This window comes from Scylla paramamosain, chromosome 35 (assembly GCF_035594125.1).
Source record: "Scylla paramamosain isolate STU-SP2022 chromosome 35, ASM3559412v1, whole genome shotgun sequence".
Classification (NCBI taxonomy): Eukaryota; Metazoa; Arthropoda; class Malacostraca; order Decapoda; family Portunidae; genus Scylla; species Scylla paramamosain.
In genome coordinates, this window is record NC_087185.1 from 15,219,164 (window position 1) to 15,225,020 (window position 5,857).

The 5,857-nt window shown below is 39.8% G+C and overlaps 1 non-coding gene across 1 annotated transcript; it reads left to right on the forward strand.

Annotated features, from left to right (window-relative positions):
* The first annotated feature begins 5,464 nt into the window (after positions 1–5,464).
* On the forward strand, positions 5,465–5,537 carry Trnaf-gaa (transfer RNA phenylalanine (anticodon GAA)). The gene has a single exon. It is a non-coding gene; the product is annotated as a tRNA-Phe (tRNA).
* The last annotated feature ends 320 nt before the right edge of the window (positions 5,538–5,857 follow it).

The following is a 5,857-nucleotide window of genomic DNA, read 5'->3' on the forward strand; positions in this document are numbered from 1 at the left end:
TTGAAACATAATGGAGATAAGATACAGAATAGAAACTTTAAGAAAATGCGGAGTGAATGTAAATAAACTGAACTAAACAAGAGAAATGGTTGTGCTAAAGAAAAGAAGAAGAAAAAAAAAGGTAAAGGCGATGAACACAAGATGACTGTATACTGAAACCCAATTGACACAAGATATAATTATGGAAACTTACAGAAAATACGGAAGGAATATAAAGAAACTGAACTAAACAACAGGAATGGGCATGTGCTGAAAAAGAAATAAAATAGAAACAGGATAAAACATAATGACGTGACTATACTGAAAAGCAACGGGGAAATAACGAGATACAACACGGAAACGTAGGAAATACAAAATGAACTCATGGAAATTTCACAAAATGAGAGAAATGTGTATGTAATGAAAAAAAATAAATAAATAAATAAAGATAAATGACTATATACTGAGACCCAATGGAAAGCTAACAAGATACTACACGGGAACTTATAAAAAAAAAAAAAATAATAATAATAATAATAATAATAATAATAATAATAAAAAAAAAATGAAGTGAATGTAAAGCTGAACTAAACAAGAAAAATGTGCTAAAAAAAGAGAAAAAAGAAAATGAAAGAAACAAAAAATAAACACAATAAACATGATGAGACGACTATACAATGAGAAACAACAAAAAAGTTATCGAGCTACAACACAAAAAACATAAAAAAATAAATAAATAAATAAAAATAAGGAAATTGAACAAAGTAAGAAAAATGGGGAAGAGAGATATTGGGTTAATCTAGTAACGCTTAATGAGAATTGATAGACGAAGGGAACGAGTGAGAAAATAAGAAAGGGGAAGGTATTACAAAGTGGTTTGCAAGGAAATCCATAGAGGTATTAGAAGAGGAAGGGAAGGTATTGAAGTCGATAAATATGAGAAGAAAATCTGAGTTACTTTCACGTGAATTTGTTATGGGGAGAGGAAGGGAGAGAAAATATGAGGGAATAAAGAGAAAAGGGGATCTTAAAAATATTAAAATGGAAAATAAAGCAAGAGGAGTAAATAAAGTCAGGGAAAAAAATATCTTAGCTGCATTTAGGTGGATTTGTCAAGGGGAGAAGGAAAGGAAAAATGATAAGGAAGTTAAAAGAAAATTATAAGAAATCTATAAGGTGTTTTCTTGTTAACTGCGAAGGGAAAAGAAAAGGACAAACAAAGGAAAGGAAAGAGAATAGAGGGACATTCACTCACTTCTACGAAACCAAGAATAAAGGGAAAGAAAAGAAGAAAAAAAAGGAAGTAAGGAAGACCAAAGGGAGGGAAATAAGAGATACGAGGAAGGGAAAAGAGCTGGAAAGGTGAATCTTGCCTAGTAATGTCCTTACGGAATAACAAAAGAGAATAAAGGAGAGGAAAGAGGAGGGAAAATGAGATGAAAAGACTTCCAAGACATGAAAACAAACTGAGCAAGAATACTGAGCCGTAAAAAAATGAACAGAAAACTGATAACAAGAGATAAACTAGTGAAGAACATTAACGAATAAAGGGGCTGAAAGTTGAATGATGAAAAATGGCATACGAAAAAAAAACAAAAGAACTTGAGCGAATGGGAGAGAGACAAAATAATGAAAACTTTTGGAGAGGAGAGACATGTTTGGAAAAAAAAAAAAAAGTCAATACCGATACAAAAGGACCAAGCCGAAAATAAAATGAAATAAAATAAAAAGGAAAAAAAAGTTAAAAAAATAAAACAAAACATAAACGAGAGGAAGATTACTTTTGTTTGCAATTGTTTATTTTTCTCCTCTTATCTTTTATCTTGTGTTATTTTCTCCAGTATTTTTCCTTCTCTGCCTGGAAGCGAAGTAAGAATGAAGAGAAAAGATAAACGGGATATTGAAAGGAAGGAAAAGAGGAGGAGGAGGAGGAGGAGGAGGAGGAGGAGGAGGAGGAGGAGGAGGAGGAGTAGGAGGAGGAGGAGTAAAAGGAAAAGAAGAGGAGGAGGTGGGGGAGGTGGAGGAGGAAGAGGAAGTGGAGGAGGAGGAGAATAAGTAGGATGAGAAGAAAGAAGAGGAAGAGGTGGGGGGAGGTAGCGGAGGAGGAGGAGGAGGAGGAGGAGGAGGAGAGGTATGAAACGTGCTTCTTCATTCACATTTTCCGATTTCCTCCATGCAGTCTTAAAGAGAGAGAGAGAGAGAGAGAGAGAGAGAGAGAGAGAGAGAGAGAGAGAGAGAGAGGGAGAGAGAGAGAGAGAGAGAGATTCAGCTAACCTTTTATTAACTGAATTCTCACAAGGTCAGCAATGTCTGGTAATATTGGTTGTTGTTCTGGTAGTAGTAGTAGTAGTAGTAGTAGTAGTAGTAATGGTGGTAATTTTTGAGTGATTCTTTTTTACGTCTCTTTGGGGACTAGTACCTTCAATAGACCTTTTTTTTTGGCCTTTGTTGCCCTTGGCCAGACCCTCTTACATAAAAAGTAGTAGTAGTAGTAGTAGTAGTAGTAGTAGTAGTAGTGGGTGTTGTTGTTTTTGTTCTTGTAACAGTACTAGTAGAAGTTTTGTTGCTTCTCTTTTGTTTTTGTTACTGTCGTTCTCGTAGCGGTAGTGTCCGGGGTGGGGTGATGAAGTGGCTGTGATTCATTGGCAGCCGCGTCCTGGGCTGGTCTAGAGTCAAGTCCTTCCCCTTCCTCCCCCCCGCGGCGCCACAGCTGACTCGTGCACTTATGAGTCTCTTGCTAATACTAAACATTTTGATTTAATATATTCTGTCACATTACCAGTCAGCATTCAGTCAATTAATTTCTTTCAGGATGCCTTACTCTTTGTTACCCTTGGCCGGCGCCCGTCCTGCATAAAATAAGCCTTGTTCTGAGATGATTTTCGAAGATCTGAGTATGAAATTAATATCAAAGGAGTAACCCTACAGAAATATCGCGGGAACAAGTAGCGTGATATTACTTACATAAACATCCGTAAGACTAGACAAGCGCCACTGGAAGCGTCGCCCTGCTGACACACTTGCATGGAGGTTTTTATTGAAAGTAAGTTTATTTCCACAATTTTTCTGAAAGGTTAATATGTTAATGTTATAGTAATTTTTCTATTGATCTCTTGGAATCAGTTCAAGGCGAGGCTAACTGATGGTGCGACTGCGATACGAAATGCCATACTTATATTTTTCCCCTTAAATTTGCAATGTATTTTGTATCTTGAAGGAAAAAATGGTAATTAGTTAAGGTAATGGTGGCGGTTGAAGAAAAGATAATAGGTAATACACGCTCCTTTATCATTACCATACACATCTCATACATAATTTTCCTCTTAACCCTTTCACTGCGATAGGAAACAATTAACAGCACCAGAAGTAATGCATGACATTTTTAAAAGCATCTAAAAAAAAAAAAGTGATTAAAAAGAACAGATTTTGCAATTTCTACACAGTTTAAGGATTGGTTGTGGCTGTAGAACAAGTAAAGATGTCTCAGAAGTGATTGGTAATTAAGAAAAGGTGCCCCAAATTACAACCAAAGGGTTAAATAAAATATAAATCAATAAATAGCCACGTCAAGAGCATCATGGGAGCACCAGTCAGCCGTGCCACAGAGGGAGACGTGGGCGTGGCTTCTACATCACCTTAACGAGAAAATAAAAACTACAATGATAGCTGTCAATTAGTCTACAAATGACTTGCCTTCAATAGTAAGAGTAAAATTTTAACTGTTTTTATTAAACTTAATATATTTGTGTCTTTTAAGTCATAATGAGTCATAACCTCCTTTCCTCCCTCCCTCTCTCTTAATCCTTACCTTCTTTCTTCCCTTCCATCAGCTTTCCTTTCTCTTCCTTTCCACCTTCATTTCCACCATTCTTACTTATCTCCTTTCCTCCCTTCTTTCCTCCCTCCCTTTCTCTATCCTTCCCTTTCCTATTCCCCCTTCCACCACCCTTCCCTTTCTCTACATTTTCACTTCTATTTCCACCACCATTCCTACTTCTCTCCATTCCTCCCTGCCATTTTCTATGCTTCGTTTTTTCTCCCCGCTTACAATTCTCTACTCACACACTTCACCAACCTCCCTCCCTCCCTCCCTCTGTCCTTCCCTCTCGCTCTCCCTCCCTCCCTCCCTCCCTCCCTCTCTCCTTCACTGGTGTCACACTATTGGAAAAGTCTACAAAAGGCGTCGACCCTTTTTCTCTTCTCTCGCGGAGGTGAAAAATATTTGCAAAAAAAGTCAACACCTGGAGCAAAATAGTGACCTCACCTGTGCTCGGAGGAAAACTGCTGGTGGAGAAAACTTTCCTCCTTCTCTCCGACACCTGAGGGAAGGAAAAGTGAGACATCTGTACGTGAGAGTAGCTGGAGAGAATGTGGTACTTAGAGAGCGAGAGAGAGAGAGAGAGAGAGAGAGAGAGAGAGAGAGAGAGAGAGAGAGAGAGAGAGAGAGAGGGGGGGGGTGAATTCTTGCCCCGTTTCTGTTCTATTTACTGAAGGCGAGTCACGAGTATTTGCTCGATGGGTTTCTCTTTATCAAATACTGGAGAGTGATAAAGTATTGATTCCCGTGAGAGAGAGAGAGAGAGAGAGAGAGAGAGAGAGAGAGAGAGAGAGAGAGAGAGAGAGAGAGAGAGAGAGAGAGACATTGACAGTCTGACAGAGGGAGAAACAAGCAGACAGACAGACAGGCAGATATTAGCATCACCACCACCACTACCACCACCGCCGCATTCACCTAAAAAAAAAAAAAATACACAATTTATACAGAACCCCCCCAAATATCCCTCCTTCAATTAGCATCTACATAAAATCTTACCGTAATTACTGACATTATCCTTAATAGTGTGCGAGTAATTATCTCTTAAGCTGCAGTCTCATAGTTAATGAATGTATTAACAACAGCTGTGCGTCCCCTCCACCCACCTGCCGCCCTCCACGTGTTCACTAATGTGCTCTCCCGCCTTACCAAGTCTGTGTGGATGGACTCAACACACCAGCCAGCCAAGCTCTTCGCCACGCGGCCTCTGTAATGCTCTCTGCGCCTCAGGAGTGTGTGAAAGAACCAACACGCCCGCTGCTTTTTTTTTTTTTTTTTTTTTTTCATTCTGACAGGGAGAGTTGTACGTGTGTGTGTGTATGTTTATGTGTGTGTGTGTGTGTGTGTGTGTGTGTGTGTGTGTGTGTGTGTGTGTGTGTGTGTGTGTGTGTGTTTGTTACTCACCCAGGATGGTCTGCTGGTCTCGCCACACAACCAGCCGTTCCCAGCGTACAGTGCTCAGAAGTCACGGTGGCCGGGTGGACGGGACTTGGACACTCACGCCACACACCGGCGCAGTGAGGCCGCGACCCTTGACTTGCATCCCTTGCCTGCTGCTGCTGCCGCTGCTGAACAGGGGGATGCACATGGAGAGGCCCATCCGTCTGCCTCGCTGCTCCTAGTGTGTGTGTGTGTGTGTGTGTGTGTGTGTGTGTGTCTCAGGTTTCGTAAGCCTAGATAGCTCAGTTGGGAGAGCGTTAGACTGAAGATCTAAAGGTCCCCGGTTCGATCCCGGGTCTGGGCAATGTACTTTTAACATACCTTGCCAGGACAAGTAAAAACATCCTGAGTTGCATTCACTGAGAGGTGTGGGCGCGTGGTGATGTGGGAGTTTTAGATAGTTAAAGATTTCAACAAAGAAGATGTAAACCAGATTCTTTTTGGCCAGAGAACAAGTTAGAATTTACACGAATATGCACATTACGTGAGCATAGTCAGCAAAGATACATACGGTGCAGACAACGATGTCAAACGTTATATAATTTTTTTTTAAAGTAGGAAAAAGGACTTGAATAAAATTGCTAAAATTATAAAATACAATACAATACAATACAATAAAAAGTA